This window comes from Rhineura floridana, chromosome 3 (assembly GCF_030035675.1).
Source record: "Rhineura floridana isolate rRhiFlo1 chromosome 3, rRhiFlo1.hap2, whole genome shotgun sequence".
Classification (NCBI taxonomy): Eukaryota; Metazoa; Chordata; class Lepidosauria; order Squamata; family Rhineuridae; genus Rhineura; species Rhineura floridana.
Window position 1 is genome coordinate 152845580 of NC_084482.1, and position 20494 is coordinate 152866073.

Consider the following 20494-nt stretch of genomic DNA (forward strand, 5'->3'; position numbering starts at 1 on the left):
ACTCTATTCCTTTCAGCGCTTGCTTAAAACTTTTCTGTTTAGGCAAGCCTATCCAGACACATAGATGTTAATCTATTTTAATCTTTATAGTTAGTAGCTGTTTTAATTGTTTTTAAAATGTTTTTAATTACTTGTTTTTAACTGCTTCATTGATAATTTTAATGTTTTTTTGTAAACTGCTTAAGGGTCTTTACATTCAAACCGTATGTACATTTTTTAAAATAAAATAAATAAAATAAAATATGTAAGCCGCTTTACAAGAAAGCCACAGACCTGAACGTACAAGATCTGAACAGGGTGGTTCATGAGAGATGCTATTGGAGGTCGCTGATTCATAGGGTCGCCATAAGTCGTAGTCGACCTGAAGGCACATAACAACAACAACAAAGCCGCTTTACATACAAATGTCTTAAAACAAATATAGTCTGCCCCAAAGATCTGATAGTCAGCTGCACAGTCTTTATAGAACCAAGTGCATAATTAAGAGAGGATACTTATTTACCTCCTCAAATTAGAAATGGGCAGTGTTTGTTTCTTTAACCTTCCATCTTCTTGCAACTCTCTAAGTCAGTCACCAGAAATGTACTGAGAATGGTCAACATGTATGTGTTTCTACAGTTCTTTGTTAAAATGACTCCCTTGCTTCTGTGGCTGAAGCACCCTTTTATTCGGGACTGGAGTTTTGTTCCAGTGAATGTTGGATTTCCATTTTGGCAGGTTATAATTTTTAAGGGCCAGGAGGCAGAACTCAAATCCTTCCTAACATTTATCCTGAAGTATGCCAGTGAGTATTGGAACCACTGGTTCCAAATGTTTTCTTTTCTCCACTCGTAGTACGCACAATTAGGGTTGCCAGATCAGAAGCATCCCAAACCCTGAGATTTCAGGGGCATGCTCTAGTGATGTCATGAGGACGTGATACCACTTAAACAAAAAAATTTCTCTGATTGCAAATTAACATAGAAATCTTAGCTAAATGAGGGTGTTCCCAGGTCCAGCTGAAGTGACGGATCATTCCTTCTCACCTGCTTAGAGAGCCTGGGTAAGGAACATTTGAACTAGCCTACTTGCTTCTGGCAAAAAGGGTTTAAGTGCCCTCTGGCCAGGCCAGTCACTAAAAAGCCATTGTAGGAAGAAAGCCTAGTGTTGTGGAGATGTTAGATGGGAGCACTCAGGAGAAAAGATGGATGCCTCTGAAGGCTCCAATTCTAAACACACTGACTAAGGGACTAAGCCCCATAGAACTCAACAGGACTTACTTCTGAGTAGATATGGTTTGGATTGTGTTGTTGGTGAAGCTTGACTAGGGATCCTCTGTGACAATATCCATATCAAAGAGGGTTGGTAACTCCCTGCCTGGAATGCCCTGCCTGCCTTTTAACATGGCAGCTCCAAACATCTTTACAGACTTGACCACACTTCCCAGTATGTGAATTCTCTTTTACCACTATTGGGCAAGAAACAAACCATCATGCAAATAACAAGGTGCATCATCAGTGGGTTTAAGGGGGTTGAGCTGACCACATGGAACCACTGTTGTTGCTTCTGTTGGAACCACTGTTGTTGCTCCTATAAGTAAGACAGAAAACGCAGCATCCCACAACCAGTAAGGGTTCCTAACTAAAACTAAAAAAGTCCTGGCAGCCAGTCAGCCAAGGTCACAGAAATCCCCATGTAGCATGATCTGCAGTTAGTGCAGAATGCTGTGGCACGATTGCTGACATGAGTGAGACCCTATCAGCACATAACACCTCTGCTCTGAAATCTGCACTGGTTGCCGATTTTCTACCAGGCCAAGTTCAAGGTGTGCTTTCCATGTTATGGGTTCCACATAGTACTTGTTCTGCTCTTGTAAGAAATCAATCCTTTAGTGTAGCAGTACCTATGCTTTGGAACTCCCTGTTGACATTAGGCAGGCACCTTCATTGTATTCATTTTGGCACCTGCTAAAAACATTTTTATTCAGGCAAGCCTACCCAGGAATGTAGAAGCTGTTATATTTTTATCTGTTTTTAATTCATTGTTGGTTTTATTATCTGTTTTTAAATACCTGTCTTTAACTGCCAATAATTATTTTTGCCAATAATTTTATTGGTTTAATTCCTTGTATAAACCACTTTGAGGTTTTTTACAATAAAGCAGTATATAAATGTAAATAAAATACATAAATAAATAAATTTCAGAGTCACTGTACCTCTTGGGTCTCTTTCCTCTTTTATACCGAATCAATCCATTTGGAACCATCTAGCTCAGTACCGATGACATGGACTAGCATTGGATCTCCAGGATTCCAGGCAATAGTCTCTTCCAGAGATTGAATTTTGGACCTTTGCATCCAAAGCATGTGCCCTACCACTGAGCTACAGCCCTGTTTAAAAAGTATCTTTTAAAATGGTTCTTTTCAATTCACTAATGAATGCACAGCATACTAGGGCAGATCCACTCCATGCATTTAAAGCACATTCAACATACATTTGAAACACGTGAATCCCACCACTGAATCATGGAAACTGCAGTTTGTTAAGGGTGGTTGGAACTATAATTGTGAGGGGGAAACTACACTTCCCAGGATTCTTTGGGGGAAGTCATGCTCTTTAAATGTTGGATATGCTTTAAATGTATTACATGGATCTGCATTACCTCATAAACTTTATCTGCATATAAATCACTTTAATTAAATTTTAAAATGGGAATAAGCTACAAGGTTTACTGGGTGACCATGGGCTACTCACCATCTCTCAGCCTAATCTGCCTCTCAGGGTAGAAATAACAGAGTGGGATCATGATCACCCCAAGGAAGAAAGGCACACTTAAAATGTAGAGGAAATAATAATTTGTAAATAATAATTTACAACCGTAGTGTGAAATCAGATACATATCAAGACATAGTATGGAGAAATATTTACATAAGCATGACTGTTAAAGATGTTTATTATTTACACAACCTGTAAAGATATTTATAGTGCAATCTTATGTTTACTCAGAAGCAAGTCCCAATGTATTCAATGGGGCTTACTCAGAAAGGGAAGCATGCACAGGACTGCAATTTAATGATAAGGAACTTCACTCACCCAATCCAAAATTCAGAATCATGCCACGTAAAGCTGTTTTGCACCTGTTTTGTACTTGTTTTGGCCTGGAAGGGTGGGGCCCTGTCTCTCTCCAGCTACAAAAGCAGCAACTGCTGAAGGGGCCAGAGACCATCTACCTGTGTGAGTTTCTGCAAGACCTGCTCCCTGCATTTCTGGCTGATTTCCACCTGGCCTGGAAGGGCGGGGCCCTGTCTCTCTCCAGCTACAAAAGCAGCAACTGCTGAAAGGGCCAGAGACCGTGTGTGTGTATGTGTGTGTCAACCTGCTGCTCGGGATGTCTATATACTACTGGGGTTTTGTTTTGTATTATATGTTATATTTTACTCTATGTTATATTTTAGTCTATGTACGCTGCCTAGAGTGGCCGTTAATTCGGCCAGATAGGCGGCCTAGAAATAAAATTTTATTATTATTATTATTATTGTTTTATATATATATAAAGAACAACAAGAAAAACCGGTTGCAGTTTTCTAAATCATGGTTTGACCATGACTGTGTAGAGAAAAAAAAACATTTAATTGCTACATTTAAAGCCTATAAATTAAATAGGTCTCCAGAATACTTGTTTTATGGTTATTGGATTTTAAATGGCTTTATTTCTTGTTGTGAGCTGCCTTGGTTTCCAATCCTACTTCACAGGTTTGTTGGAAACATCCCATATACAGACACACTGGTGGTGTAAAAATACATACACCTGATATAATAGTTTATTGTCAAAACCAGTTGGCCATTGCAGAACATTTTTTAAAACTAAGTATTAGTTTCCTGCCAAATAAAAGCAGTGACACCTAAGTAAGCCCTGCCCAACTGTTTTTAAAAAAAAGGATCGGAGGGGGAGAGAAAGATTTACAACACAATCCTGTTCTATGTCCACTCAAAAGTCCCACTTATTTTCAGCACAATCCTAACCGCATCTACTCAAAAGTAAGCCCTATTGAATTCAATGGGGTTAGGTCCCAGGTATGTGGAATTACATTGCAGCTTTATTCTCAGAAAAGCTTCATATTGGGAAGGTTTTCAAAACAGGTTATGAATAAGACAAATAAACTGTCCCCTTCAACAGTCCAGTAAAATTTAAACTTGTTTGACTCCTTAATTAGAAATGTATAACACTGCAGCATGTACAACTTTTAAAACCTCTGTTCAAAAATTGTTTAAAAAATAATGTCTAATATGCCATTTTTGCAAGAAATTAAAAAACCCCTGCATGTACACTTTTATGCCTACCAGGATCCTGCTGTGATCTTCTGTTGTAGTGCAATCCTATGCATGTTTACTGAGAAGCGAAGTCCCAATCCTGTACAGAGAAGGTACTCTTTGTGATGCTGAAAGCTATGTATTTACTGAATTCTTCATGTGAGACAAGCAGGAAAAGGAAACGGGGGGTTTAGATATTGCCCGGGCGTCAACAAATCTTGTCAATCACAACCCTGACTTCACTTACTGGCTAAAAAGCTAAAAGGGCAGGGATTAGAGCAGCTGGGACTAACAGAAGTTGTGTGGAGGGGTTACATTTTGGTTTATATCTTTTGAACCAGACCACCTAGAAACTTAATTTTTTTTTCAAATGAAAGCTAAGAGTCCAGAGATTAAGCTGACTGACCCGCAGACCTGGAAAGCACCCCCAAAAAACTGGAGGCTCAGCAAAAACCGGACACCTGCCAACCCTACACACAATGCAGTTGACCCACAGAAGCCAATTTTACATTCTACCCTATGGCAGCTACCTCCTGTGCAGCAAGCTCTCTGTGTGTTTGTGTGTTGAAGCTCCCTATCTCCTTAAAGATTTGCAGTAAATTGTCCAGCTGTCTGGCAGGTTCTTTCTAATGAATGGCTTGGCTGGATCAAGGCAATTTTCACAGCAGCCCATTTTAAAATGGCTTCTACATAGCAGCTGTTTTAATGCAGCAATTCCTAGAATGACCACTTAGCTAGCCATTCCCAAACATTTTAGTAAGGAAACTGGCCGACAGAAAATATTATGTTAATGCGAGGCTGACTTTCATTTCCACCCCATCGTTGCAATGAAACTCTTTCAACCCCTCGTACTCTGTTGTCTTTCCCCATGCTGCAAGCAACTGGATGACCCACCTGTAAGGTGAGCTCACCAGTGAAATCACTGTTCTAGGCCATGTTGTTTCACAGCAGAGTGAATTGAAGAAGGAAAAAAAAGACCTGCAGACTTTGTTAGAGAGTGAACACTAACTCCTGATAGAAATTACCATCCCAAATAGCTGAAAGGAATTGAAGAAGTCACAAGAAATTAAATTACTTCATGTATAATTTTCTTTTCCTTGCCCTTAGAGAGGGAGGGATGGGAGTGGCTGCCAGAATCTGTCAAGTTTCTGCAACTTTTAGCCCTTTATTACTCGTGCTTTTATAAAGCACCGTCACAACTGTTTAACTTACTCCTCCTGTGGTGCATGCTACCCTACTCTGAATATGTACACCCACCTCTCAGTCAGATCTATGCAGTCTGTCTGGTTTGTCTTCTGTGCCTTTGATGTTCTCTGAAATGCAGGCAAAGGAAGGTCTGATCATTTCTCTAAAATGTTGACAGTTTGTGTGACAATTTGTCCACAAATCCACAGGCTTCCTGTCAAGTAAATGAACCTTTGAATATCAGAAGTTTTAGGAATAGTGCTTGCCACTTTGCCGGTGTGCTGAGGGGAAACCATAACAGGATGCATGTGAAACCTGGGAGATCTGCCACATTTTCCTTGATCATTTCTTGGACATCTTATCATTGTTTGTTTGGCTGGTTCTCAGCCCTGCATGTGCCAGGGTTATTTAGCAAAGTTTGATTGGCTGGGGGCTGCATGATGAGTAATTTGCAGGCCATGGAATAATAAAAACAAAGGAGGGTGTGTGGATAGCGTGTCAGGTCATAGTTTACTTTTTAAAAATAGTTTCATTATGATGCTGTATATAATAATGTTGGTTTATCAACACCCTTACTTCTGTCTAGATTTCTCTTGGTGCATGCTTGATACACTTGAGTTATTCTTCATTCCCTTTGCTTCTGTTTTCTAGATCAGGGATAGGGAACCTGTATCTCTCCAGATGTTGTTGGACTCCATCTCTTATCAATTCCAGCCAGCATAGTCAATGCTCAGGAATGATGGAACTTGCAGTTCAACCACAACTGCAGGGGTGCAGGTTCCCCACCCCTGGTTGAGATGTTACCCGGTCTTCTTTAATGCAGGTATTGGCAAATGGTGTGTGTCTATCAAGCAACTGACTTGGGAATAACTGTTACAATGATGTACAAGTCCTCTTCTTTCCTGCTCCATCCTGACTTGCCATCATTCACAAAACATTGCCAGTTTTTGTAGACATGTTGAATATAGATCTGTGATTTTTAATATTTCACCTTTTTAATCAGGTGTCCATTCTCAATTAAAAATTGTACATTATATTGGGTATAATAAAAAGCTTCCATCTTTATGTTTCTGTATTCTGCTTGTTAAAAAAACACATCTCAAGTTTCCTGTGCAATAAAATTACTGGACAATTGTAAAACAATTTTTATTGCAGCAGTAACGTTTCAGTTATCTCACCTAAAGGTTTTAGGCCACATTTCTGTGAATAGTTGCTTCACTTTTTAACAAACCCCTAACAAGTACTGCTTTTAACCTCTCCAGTCCAGGGTAAGGAGGAACCAAGATGATGGTCATGATTATATAAATACAAGATCAACAGGATATTAAATATACAAGATATTTCACACCAGTATTTCGTATATAGTTTATGCAAAGTTATTAAAACTAAAATAATAATAGTAATAATAATAATAATAACTTAATTTAATTATTAAACAATAATAAAGCATGGATACAAATTAATCTCTTTTCCGTACTTTATTCTCCAATATTCAATAAAAGGACTAACTCTTTTACAAATTCAGGATCCTGCTGCCTTTCAGGCTGTGGGTGTCCTGCCCGAACTCGAGGAACTCAGACTCAGACACAGCTGAAGTTTTTTGTTTCATTGAAGTAAGAGAAAGTTTCAGTTCAGTGCACTTCATGCATCTATCTACTGCTTACTCAGAACTCAGCATCCCTCTCTAACTAGCCTCAACTTGGTGGCATTAAGACGTTAACTCAGCAACTAACACTCCACTCTCACCCAGCTTAAGTAGGGCTGGGCGACTGCCTGTTTGTGTGTACCCCAAGTCACAGTTGGAGGCAGGCACATAAGTGCACACTTCTCCTGAGCTGGGCTTGTTGAATCTCTCACCGCATCCACCTCCTGGACCTGGGCAAAGGCGAGGTCTCAGCATTAGTCTTGTCCTCTCCTTCCATGGGTGGAGAGTGGTCTGGCAGCAGCGGTGCCAGAGGACATAAGAACATAACAAGAGCCTGCTGGATCAGGCCAGTGGCCCATCTAGTCCAGCATCCTGTTCTCACAATGGCCAACTAGGTGCCTGGGGGAAGCTCACAAGCAGGACCCGAGTGCAAGAACACTCTCTCCTCCTGAGGCTTCCGGCAACTGGTTTTCAGAAGCATGCTGCCTCTGACTAGGGTGGCAGAGCACAGCCATCATGGCTAGTAGCCATTGATAGCCCTGTCCTCCATGAATTTGTCTAATCTTTTAAAGCCATCCAAGCTGGTGGCCATTACAGCGTCTTGTGGGAGCAAATTTCATAGTTTAACTATGCGCTGAGTAAAGAAGTACTTCCTTTTGTCTGTCCTGAATCTTCCAACATTCAGCTTCTTTGAATGTCCACGAGTTCTAGTATTATGAGAGAGGGAGAAGAACTTTTCTCTATCCACTTTCTCAATGCCATGCATAATTTTATACACTTCTATCATGTCTCCTCTGACCCGCCTTTTCTCTCAACTAAAAAGCCCCAAATGCTGCAACCTTTCCTCGTAAGGGAGTCGCTCCATCCCCTTGATCATTCTGGTTGCCCTCTTCTGAACCTTTTCCAACTCTATAATATCCTTTTTGAGATGAGGCGACCAGAACTGTACACAGTATTCCAAATGCGGCCGCACCATAGATTTATACAACGGCATGATGATATCGGCTGTTTTATTTTCAATACCTTTCCTAATGATCGCTAGCATGGAATTTGCCTTTTTCACAGCTGCCACACACTGGGTCGACATTTTCATCGTGCTGTCCACTACAACCCCGAGGTCTCTCTCCTGGTCGGTCACCGCCAGTTCAGACCCCATGAGCGTATATGTGAAATTCAGATTTTTTTTTTGCTCCAATATGCATAATTTTACACTTGTTTATATTGAATTGCATTTGCCATTTTTCCGCCCATTCACTCAGTTTGGAAAGGTCTTTTTGGAGCTCTTCGCAATCCCTTTTTGTTTTAACAACCCTGAACAATTTAGTGTCGTCAGCAAACTTGGCCACTTCACTGCTCACTCCTAATTCTAGGTCATTAAGGGGCTGTTCCGAAGATGGCCGCCGAGTAGGTTGCAGTTTGCTGGAGCTGTGTTATGCATAGCGCTTAAAATACTTAAAACAACTGATTATAACTGATTACAAACCATTAATTTAATTCAATTTGACTTAGAGCCTTTCATGCCTGTTACGAAAAGTGATAACAGTGAGTCATTGGGTAGCTTCCAAGATCCAAGTTCGGTGGATTCTGTCGGCTGCTGGTTTCATCTTCCTAATTGTTTTTCACCTTCTGCATCAAGGAAATGAGACGTGTGCCTCGAGACAGATAAGTTACCTTGTATGAAACTATGGTTTTCACAAGGAAAATGTATAGAGATAACGATATGCAGCCAGAGGAGTCCTCTAGAGAACAGTTGAAAGGGGCTAAACAACTTAAAATTACTCATTTTCTCCTCTCCTCTAAAGCTGAGAAGAGTTTGTCACGTTCCTGCAGCTCAGACGCTGTCTCTGAATTAAAGGAGCCAGATTGTATCATTAATTCTAGCCTACTTGCTTCTCCCTCTGGAGTCGAGCTAGATTGGTCACTGGATCTCAGAGACACATATAAGATTTCTGAGCAGCCTCCAGGCAAAAATACAAACTTGGCGGTAGAATTGGCCCGAGCAGAACTTCAATCAAACTCTCAACCCTGTATCAAAGGAGGTTCCTTTGGGATTCCCCCACTCTCCTTGGTGACGGACATACATGAATCCCTGAGCTTCTTAAGCTGTCAAGGCCTTCACCCACCCCACCCCCTTTCTTACCCAGAGACTACCCCTATGGAAGCTGATGGTGTGAGACAGTCTCTATCTCAGCCTGACTATTTACGTTTGAGTACTCAGTTGGCGATTGCCTCAAGCGAAATAACTTGTATCGAAACCTTTATTTCAGAGACAAATGGCTTAAGAACCTTGACTCAGGAATTTGCCAAGATAGCTCTAATGATGAAGCCTAATAACTCTGTTGCTACAAACCCAATATCTTCTTCAGCTCTGGTCAATAACCAGAAATGTAAACAGAAAATTAAAGCTGCATCAAAAGGCAAAAAAACTAAAAACATCAAGAGGTACAAACATCCTAAAGGCAAGAAAATGGACTTTCGGAAACTGTTTAAATTGTAGAAACACTGCCTCCTAATGGTCGGACAAAGGATTGTCCCTCTTGCACAGTTTCCTCTCAAGTTACCACGACTGCACCACATAGCGAATTGCTTCATCTTCCTCAGACCTCTGCGCAGCTATCTTATGGGCCATCTACGAGAGGACCGGAAAGGCAAGTGGTTAAAGATTATTCTACCAACCCCTCTCCACCAGTTGGGGATGTGAAATATTGGCTTTTAAAACATGACCGGAATTCAATAGCCCTACTCAATCTTCCTGACTATAGTATTAAATGTTATAATGTTAACAAGAAAGTGTACATCTATAAAGTCCTAAAAGTCTTGAACTTGACATTCATTAATCTAGAGGACATTATACAAGTTGAATTTCTTCCGAATATACCTACAAAATTGTCGGTTTTACTTACCTTTCGATTCCAAGTGACGGCTAATCTACTACTGGCTTGTAGGCCCAAGTTACTCAAGCAAGGGATTTCTGTCCAAAGACATTTTTTCAACCAGGCGCAACCCTATCCCTTGGGTATGTCCCGACGTCAAACAGCTTCTATTTTAACAGCCGCTCAACCAAATGACAAGTCCCAGCCTTTGGATGGAAGCCCTATGAGGGCGCCTATTGTTCCTTGGCCCACACAGGATTCTCTACAAATTCAAAACCAGAACCCTGGAGTCATCACCTTGATGGACGTTTCTGAATTTTTTCCTTCTAAGTCTCAGAATGAATCAGGCTCTTTCGATCTAGACTCATCCAGCAGTAGCAAATTCATTGTTGTGGATGAAATAAGTGCTGTTTCCACCTCATCATCTACACTGCTGCCCATGAGCCTGCCTAAGCCTTCGGCCGATGAGCTGAATACAGATGATTTAGAGTCTGCATCCCTCGTTTTCTCCTGTGAAGGCGAGGAGGAGCTAGTAGCCAACTTTCACACATTCTCTGATCACGCCCAGCGGGACATTATAAACAAACTGCAAAATCTGCTTAAAAACCTACAAGGAAGGAGGGCACCATTTAGATATCTGGAGGACTTTGAATTAGGCTCACCATCCAAAGATTACACCACTAACCAACCGCCTCCTCCCCTTCTCCCACCCTTGAATGGACCGAATGTTTATAACTCTACTTTGAGTTGTGAGGTGGAAATCCATCAAGAGGGGTTTATTTCCCCTTGACACACGGCTCCCAAAGTGAGTCAAGCTCCGCCCCCTCTCACCGTCATTTCATGGAATGTAGCTGGCTGGCTGTCCAAGCTGGCTGACCGGGATTATGTCGAGTTTCGCAGGTGCTTTCAGATTGTATGTATTCAAGAATCCTGGGTTTCTTCCCTACCCTTCCCTTCCCTTCCTGGCTATGTCGTGTTTTCTATCCCTGCTATTATCTCCTGTAAGGGGGGTAGGCCTCAGGGTGGTTTGGCCACTCTGATTTTGGTAGACTGGAATCCAACAGCTTCAGAGATTAATATGTCCACGTCTAAAAACATCCTTATTACAAAAATTTTGTGGCCTGAGTCACCCAAAATAATTGTGATTAATGTATATGTTCCCCCGTGTTCCAAGGCCCATTCAGATGAGGCCCGTAGTACCATCTGGTCGGATCTTGAGGAGGTGTTGCTGCTGATATATCAGCAGTACCAGGATCCCCTCCTATTGCTTACTGGCGATTTTAATGCAAGGGTGGGCTCAAATAATCTGACCTTTGGTAGTAAATTGGGACTGTCTTCGGACGATTTATCAGTCCTTCCTTACAGGAATTCCTCGGACAGAGTTATAAATTCTGCTGGGCTTTCTTTCTTTACACTAATATACAAATTTCAGTTTTTAATTTGCAATGGTTCTGATTTATTTCCCGAATCAACTGCACATACCTTCCTCGGTCCTCGGGGAAGGAGTGTAATTGATTATATGGTCCTCTCCAATTCTCTTATTCCCCTAATAAAATCTTTTGAGGTCATTTCAAGACCGGAGAGTGACCATATGCTCATATATGCTCTTTTTTCTATTTCATTTTACCTTCCACCTAGTACTTATTTTCAGCCTGGTCCCCTTGTATCACTGGGAGAAAGAAGGATCCGCTGGAGTGGGAAATTGAACGAGTCCCTTACTCTCTTCTTAAATTCCCCTCGGATACTGGACTTGAGAGATCGTTTCTTACTACCAATGTTTCTCTTCAATTACTGGTCTGGAGTGTTTACACCTAGTGTTGGGTCAGAGGGACAGACTGGGAATCTTGTTGGTGTACCACCCACCTTGCTGCCCAACGGCTTCCCTAACTGAGCTGACGGAAGTGGTCTCGGAGGTGCTGTTGAGATCCCCCAGACTATTGGTACTGGGAGATCTCAACATCCACGCTGAGGCTACTTTATCTGGGGCGGCTCAGGGCTTCATGGCTTCCATGACAACCATGGGGCTGTCTCAATATATCAGCGGCCCAACACATGTGTCGGGGCATACTCTAGATCTTGTCTTTGCAACTAGACATGGGGATGGTGATCTGGATGTGGGGAGTTTTACATCTCTCCCGTTGTCATGGACAGATCACCGCTTGCTGAAGTTTAGACTTACAGTGGCTTTTCCCCTCTGCAAGGGTGGGGGACCTATTAAAATGGTCCGCCCCCGGAGACTAATGAATCCTGAAGGTTTTCAAAGGGCTCTGGGGGATTTTCCGACTGATAAGACTGACGCTCCTATCGAAGCCCTGGTTGAACTGTGGAATGCGGAGATGACTCGGGCTGTTGATACGATCGCTCCTGCGCGCCCTCTCCTGTGTAGAGCTCATACAGCTCCGTGGTATACCCCTGAGCTGAGAACGATGAAACAGGATAGGAGACGGCTTGAGCGGAAGTGGAGACGAACTCCCGATGGATGCAATCATGTGCTGGTAAGTGTTTCCACTAAGCAGTATTTGGAAGTGGTGAGGGTGGCGAAAAAACTATTTCGCTGCCACTATTAAGGCATCTCTTTCCCGCCCAGTGGAGCTTTTCAGAGTTGTCCGAGGGTTACTCTATACTTGCCCTCAGGACACGGTAGGGTCATCGATGGTCCGTTGCAATGAGTTTGCTGGACACTTCCCGAATAAGATCTTATGCATCCGCCGGGACTTAGACTCCCAGTTTATAGCAGATGATTCGAATTAGGCGTCCGGAGCGCAGTCTTGTCATGTTTTATTGGATGAGTTTCAGTTGGTTCAGCTCGAGGACGTGGACAAGGTGCTTGGACATGTACGTGCAACCACATCAGTACTAGATCCTTGCCCCTCTTGGCTAATAAAAGCTAGCAGGGATGGAACATCTGGTTGGGCCAGGGAAGTGATAAATGCCTCTTTACGAGAGGGAGTGTTCCCAGGCTGTTTGAAGGAGGCAGCAGTAAGACCACTCCTGAAAAAACCTTCCTTGGACCCGGAAAATTTCAACAGCTACAGACCAGTAGCAAATGTTCCGTTCCTGGGCAAGATCTTGGAACGAGTGGTTGCTGGCCAGCTCCAGGCGCTATTGGATGAAACTGATTATCTAGATCCGTTTCAATCGGGGTTTCGGCCCGGTTTCGGCACTGAGACAGCCTTGGTCGCCCTGTACGATGACCTATGTCGGGAGAGGGACGGAGGGAGTGTAACTCTGTTGATCCTCCTTGATCTCTCGGTGGCTTTTGATACCATCGACCATGGTATCCTTCTGGAGAGGCTTGCGGAGTTGGGAGTCGGGGGCACTGTTTGGCAGTGGTTCCGCTCCTACTTAGCGGGTCGTCTCCAGAGGGTTGTGCATGGGGAACATTGCTCGACACCATGGGCTCTGCAATGTGGAGTCCCGCAGGGTTCGGTTCTGTCTCCCATGCTTTTTAACATCTATATGAAGCCGTTGAGTGCGGTCATCAGGAGCTATGGAGTGCGTTGCCACCAGTACGCTGATGACACGCAGCTCTATTTCTCCTTTTCATCCCCCTCAGGTGAGGCTGTCGATGTGCTGAACCGTTGCCTGACTGCGATAATGGACTGGATGAGAGCTAACAAACTGAGGCTCAATCCAGACAAGACTGAGATGCTGCTGGTGAACGGTTTCCCGGATCAGATTGTGGATATACACCCTGTCCTGGATGGGGTTACACTCCCCCTAAAGGACCGGGTTTGTAGTCTGGGGGTTCTTTTAGATCCTTTCCTGTCACTTGAGGCCCAAGTGGCATCGGTGGCACGGAATGCTTTCTACCAGCTTTGGCTGGTAGCCCAGCTACGTCCCTATCTGAGCAGGGAGGACCTAACATCAGTCATACATGCTCTGGTAACCTCACGACTGGACTACTGCAATGCGCTCTACGTAGGGCTGCCTTTGAAGACAGTTCGGAAACTACAGCTTGTCCAAAATGCGGCGGCCAGATTAATAACGGGGACCAGGCAGTTGGAACACATAACACCTGTTCTGGCTCGTTTGCACTGGCTGCCAATATGCTTCCGGGCTAGATTCAAAGTGTTGGTTTTGACCTATAAAGCCCTATACGGCACGGGACCACAATACCTATTGGAACTCCTCTCCCGATATGAACCTGCTCGTACACTACGCTCCACATCGAAGGCCCTCCTCCGAGTTCCGTCTCATAGGGAGGCTCGGAGGACGGTGACAAGATCTAGGGCCTTCTCAGTGGTGGCCCCCGAACTGTGGAACAGTCTCCCCGAAGAGGTGCGTATGGCGCCGACATTGCTCTCCTTTCGGTGCCAGGTTAAGACTTGCCTCTTTGCTATGGCGTTTTAATATGAAACTCGTTTTAGTTTTAAATTTTGTTGTAATTGTTTTTGATTTATTGTTTTATATATGTTTATCCTGTATTTATTATGAGATCTGAGATGTTTTGTATTTTTATATTTTGTTGTACACTGCCCAGAGAGCTAATGCTAGTCGGGCGGTATATAAATCTAATAAATAAATAAATAAATAAATAAATAAATAAATAAATAAATAAAATTATATGATTCCCTTGTTTTAATGCTAAGGCCCCTGTTGGTTACCACCAAACCTGTCACACAGAAGAAGCCCGGGTGGTTTGATAATCATTGTAGATTAGCAAAACATAGCTTAAGTACGGCCATCAGAGCTTTCAGGCGGGATGAGTCACCAGTGAAATTTAAGGCTTATTTGTTTTATAGACGGTCCTATAAAAAGCTTCTTAATAACAAAAAAGCCAGCTATGTGCAACAGCACTGGAGGGAACTTGGTCTCGCGCTTTAGAGAATCATGCCTCTAAATTCTGGGACCTGGTCTCAAAGGGCCTGAGGCTGGAGTGTCATGATATTGACAACCAGATAACATCGGAACAATGGAAAGTCTTTTTTTCCAGGTTATATAATGACCCCTCATCTTATTCTCAATTAACGTCGATACCTTTTGTTAGCACCCTAAACAGTTACCCAGAGTGGGACCCGGTCTCGTATGATGAGGTTGTTTCTTTAATTTCTACTAATAAGGCTCCAGGTGAGGATATGATTCCGGCAGAGCTTTTTAAGTCTAACCCCGAATGGTGGGCTCCTATATTTACTAAATTATTTACTTTTATTAATGCCCATGGAGCTATCCCCAATGGCCGGCGAACTAGCACGGTGGTGCCAATTTACAAAAATGGTGCCAAATCAGATCCCAGCAACTACAGACCGATCAGTTTATTGGATGTTGCTTCCAAACTCTATTCTAGGTATATTTTAATGAAACTCAACAGATGGGCCTCTGAGAATGACATCATTGCCCCAGAACAAGCAGGATTTTCCAAAGGTAAATCCACAGTGGATCAATGCTATGTTCTTTTTCACCTCATCCAAAAATACGCGTTCCACAAAAGAAAAGAATTGTTTGTGGCATTTGTAGACTTTTCTGCCGCCTTTGATCGGGTTGATAGGGGGCGCCTTTGGCAGAAACTCGGTGAAACTAACATAGATAAAAGACTATATATGCTATTACAAATTTTGCACCGTGAAACTTCCCTAAGAGTGAGATTGGGAGCAAATGGCCTTCTCTCTGAGATAATTCACACCACCCAGGGAGTTAGACAGGGATGTTTATTAGCACCTTTTCTTTTCAATTTTTATGTTAATAGTATTGTTAAGGAATTATCAGGCCCAATGTTCTTTCCTCCGTCTATTTTATCTATCAAACTATCTGTCTTATTATATGTGGATGATCTGGCCCTCATCTCAATGACCCAAATTGGAATGAGGAGGTTGTTGCACAGTTTAGGCCTCTTCTGCTCAAAAGAGTGTCTCCATATTAATTATACAAAAACAAAAGTAGTTGTGTTTGGAAACAAAAGTTCCAAACACATATGGAGACTAAACGATAAAATAATCCAACAACAATGGAGTTATTGCTATCTGGGCATGAATGTTTCCTCAAATCTATCCTGGAATCTCCACTGTAATGCAGCTAGGCTGAAGGCTACCCGCTCTGTCCACCAACTATGCCGCTTCTTCCATAGTAAAGGTGGCAGACTGGTCCCTCCTGCTCTGGAAATTTTTAATAAGAAAATTATTCCCCAACTTCTTTATGGGGCAGAGATCTGGGGTTACGGCTTTACCCCCCAGCTAGAGAAAGTCCAGAACGACTTTCTTCAGTCTATTTTGGCTACCCCTCCTGGTACCTCTGCCCCCTTTTTAAGGCTGGAGACGGGATCCCACCCATTGGAGGCATACGCTCATATAGCCTTGGCGTCCTATTGGTTGCGCCTAGCTGGGATGGATGACTCCTGCTTACCCAAAAAGTGTCTTTTGGAACAGCTGCAGTCATCTCATCACTCCTCTTGGATTGATCGAGCCAAGTCTAAACTGGCTGTTTATGGGATCTCTACTGTCTCCTTACCTTCCCGTTACTCTCCAAAGGCCAGAAGACTGCTCAAAGAAAGGATCCTTCTATATGCCCAGAGGTGGACACTCTACTTGGCCATTCTATCACCCTTGTCCCTTTGGTATTCCTGGTTTAAGACAACATTCCATATGGAATCTTATCTTTCTTTCCTCCCCTCCCCTCGGTTGAGAAGATCATTTACGGCGCTTCGCCTTCAAACGATGCCCACAGCCATTCTAGAGGGCCGTTATAATAAGATCCCCTTCAATTCTCAGGTGTGTATTTGCCATATGGGAGAAGTAGAGGATATTGGTCATTATCTCTTAAGATTTCCGTTATATAAGGATCCTAGAGATAAATTTCTTGCCCCCATTATTCCTAACCTGCTGGACAGACTGGTTTTAGAACAAATTGCCTCCCTATTAGTCAGCACGGATAAATATGTGACTACTCGGGTAGCTAATTTTGCATTGACGGCTAGGAAGATCAGAGCTAAAGTTACAAATAATGTGGAGGCGACCTGAGTTAATTATTTTTTTAAAGGATGTAAAGAGTCACCCTCTTTACGGACACATTTTACAGATGTATATCTTTTATGTACATAATTCCCCCAGATTGGATGGCAGATATGTTTTACTTAACAAGGTATTTTTGTATATATTTTATGTAAATCATGTATCATGTTTTTTGTATTGTGTATCTTAACTCTTTTTATTTTATCTTTTTTAACCTTTTTGCGGTGGGTATATAGCTTTAAGCAAATAAAGAAACTGTCTGTCTAGGTCATTAATGAACAAGTTGAAAAGTTCAGGTCCCAATACCGATCCTTGAGGGACTCCACTTTCTACAGACCTCCATTGGGAGAACTGTCCGTTTATTCCTACTCTCCGCTTTCTCCTTCTTAACCAATTCCTTATCCACAAGAGGACCTCTCCTCTTATTCCATGACTGCTAAGCTTCCTCAGAAGTCTTTGGTGAGGTACCTTGTCAAATGCTTTTTGAAAGTCTAAGTACACTGTGTCCACTGGATCACCTCTATCTATATGCTTGTTGACACTCTCAAAGAATTCTAATAGGTTACTGAGACAGGACTTTCCCTTGCAGAAGCCATGCTGGCTCTGCTTCAGCAAAGCTTGTTCTCCTATGTGCTTAGTTAATCTAGCTTTAATCATACTTTCTACCAGTTTTCCAGGGACAGAAGTTAAGCTAACTGGCCTGTAATTTCTGGGATCCCCTCTGGATCCCTTTTTGAAGATTGGCGTTACATTTGCCACTTTCCAGTCCTCAGGCACGGAGGAGGACCCGAGTGACAAGTTACATATTTTAGTTAGCAGATCAGCAATTTCACATTTGAGTTCTTTGAGAACTCTTGGGTGGATGCCATCCGGGCCCGGTGATTTGTCAGTTTTTATATTGTCCATTAAGCCTAGAACTTCCTCTCTCGTTACCACTATTTGTCTCAGTTCCTCAGAATCCCTTCCTGCAAATGTTAGTTCAGGTTCAGGGATCTGCCCTATATCTTCCACTGTGAAGACAGATGCAAAGAATTCATTTAGCTTCTCTGCAATCTCCTTATCGTTCTTTAGTACACCTCTGACTCCCTTATCATCCAAGGGTCCAATCACCTCCCTAGATGGTCTCCTGCTTTGAATGTATTTATAGAATTTTTTGTTGTTTTTTTTTATGTTCTGAGCAATGTGCTCCTCAAATTCTTTTTTAGCATCCCTTATTGTCTTCTTGCATTTCCTTTGCCAGAGTTTGTGTTCTTTTTTATTTTCTTCATTCGGACAAGACTTCCATTTTCTGAAGGAAGACTTTTTGCCTCTAAGAGCTTCCTTGACTTTGCTCGTTAACCATGCTGGCATCTCCTTGGCGCTGGTGGTACCTTTTCTGATCTGCGGTATGCACTCCAGTTGCGCTTCTAATATAGTGTTTTTAAACAACTTCCAAGCATTTTCGAGTGATGTGACCCTCTCGACTTTGTTTTTCAGCTTTCTTTTTACCAATCCCCTCATTTTTGTGAAGTTTCCTCTTTTGGTATGGGCATTCCTCTTGGGGGTGTCTGGGACAGCTGAAGGTGGCCTGTCAATGCCCAGAGCAGGGGCTGCTTTGATGTGCCCCCCTCACTGGGTCCTTCCCCAGCTGGGACATCAAAGTCTTCCTCCCCCCCTCCTCTGTGTCAGTCCACCCCCGGCTTGCATGGCTCACAGCATCATCCCCCCCTCCATGCCGGGCCCTTTCCCATCCCGACGGCCTGGGCTTGTCGGTATTCTTCCTGGAATTTTCTCACCAAGTCCAGTGGATGGACATCAGATACCTTCTCCCAGGATCGTTCAGTCAGTCCAAAGCCTTTCCAGTGGATGAATTACTGTAAATTCCCTCAATGCTGGCGGGAGTCCAGGATCTGTTCCACATATCCCTCCTCTCTGTCAACAATGATTGGGGGAGGGGTTGGATGCCCGGTAGGGGCTTGGGGTTTTCTCTAAAGTTAGCAAGGACCTGTGGAACACAGGGTGTAGCTTCATGGAAGAGGGCATGCGAAGCTGGAATGCTACCAGATAGATCTGAGCCTCTACTCTGCTCTGCCACCCTAGTCAAGAGGCAGCATGCTTCTGAAAACCAGTTGCCGGAAGCCTCAGGAGGGGAGAGTGTTCTTGCACTCGGGTCCTGCTTGCGGGCTTCCCCCAGGCACCTGGTTGGCCACTGTGAGAACAGGATGCTGGACTAGATGGGCCACTGGCCTGATCCAGCAGGCTCTTCTTATGTTCTTATGTTCTTATGTTCTTATGCCAAGGTGCCCTCACGGGCGGGTAATGAGTCGAGAGCCATACCCTATCCCCCACCTGTATTTCAGGCCCGGGCTCTTGGTGCTGATCGGCTACTCTCTTGTAAGTGGCCTTAGCTCTTGCCAGATGCTTTTTGCCATGCCCCTTCCATGATGAGTTTCCACCAGGCCTTGAAGACCTGGCTCTTCAGGCAGGCTTTTGGGGTTGGCTAGATTTTATCTTCATTGTTTTTAGTTTTTTAATGTCTAGGTATTATATGCCTATTTTGTACGTCGCCCAGAGTGGCTGGACAGCCAGCCAGATGGGCAACTAATAAATTCAGTAAATAATAATAATAAATAATAAAGCATCTGTAGTAGTTGGCAAAACCCAAGAACCGCTGTAAGTCCTTCTTGGTCTTGGGGGGGGAGGGTGCCAGGAAAGCACACCACACACCTTTCAGGGGTCCATCTCCACCCCGGTGGGTGAAATATGGTATCCCAGAAAATCCAGGGTGGTCAGGTCAAACCCACACTTCTCTAGCTTGGCATAGAAGTGATGCTTTCTCAATCTCTGCAACACTGCTCACACATGAGCCTCATGCTGTGCAGGGGAGTCTGAGTAGATAAGGATGTCATCTAAATAGACTATCAGCCAACGATCTAAGTAGTCCTGAAAGATGTCACTCATAAATATTTGGAAGACAGCTGGGGCATTTGATAGACCAAATGGCATGACCAGATACTTGAAGTGTCTATATTGGGTCGTAAAGGCAGTTTCCCATTCATTCACTACCCTGATACGGAGCAGGTTGTAAGCAAGTTCAACTTAGTGTAGATCTTGGCCGTGCGAAGTCATTCCAGCATCTCTTTTTATTTTTTTAATTTTTTTTATGAGGGGGAGCGGGTACCTGTTGGGGATGGTGATCTTATTTAACTCATGGTAATCATGGTAAGAGAACGTTTCAGTTCAGTGTGCTTCAGGAATCTACCTACTGCTTACTCAGAACTAAGCATCCCTTTCTAATTAACTAGGTATAACTTGGCGGCATTAAGACATTGACTCAGCAACTAACCCTCCACCCTCTCCCAGCTTAAGTAGGGCTTGGCGGTTCCCTGTTTGCATGTACCCCAAGTCATGGAGGTGGGTGCATAAGTCCGCACTCCTCCTGAGCTGGGCTTGTTGAATCTCCTGCCATGGCTGCCTCCTGGACCTGGGTGAGAGCAGGGTCTCAGCGTCACTCCCATCCTCTCCCTCCATGGGGAGAGAGCTGTCCGGCAGCAGCGGTGGTGGAGGAGAAAAGGAGTA

General features: G+C 43.4%; 1 protein-coding gene across 4 annotated transcripts in view; it reads left to right on the forward strand.

Annotated features, from left to right (window-relative positions):
* CHCHD6 (coiled-coil-helix-coiled-coil-helix domain containing 6) overlaps window positions 1-20494 on the forward strand; it is a 326851-nt gene that overhangs the window by 154250 nt on the left and 152107 nt on the right. The window lies entirely within an intron of this gene.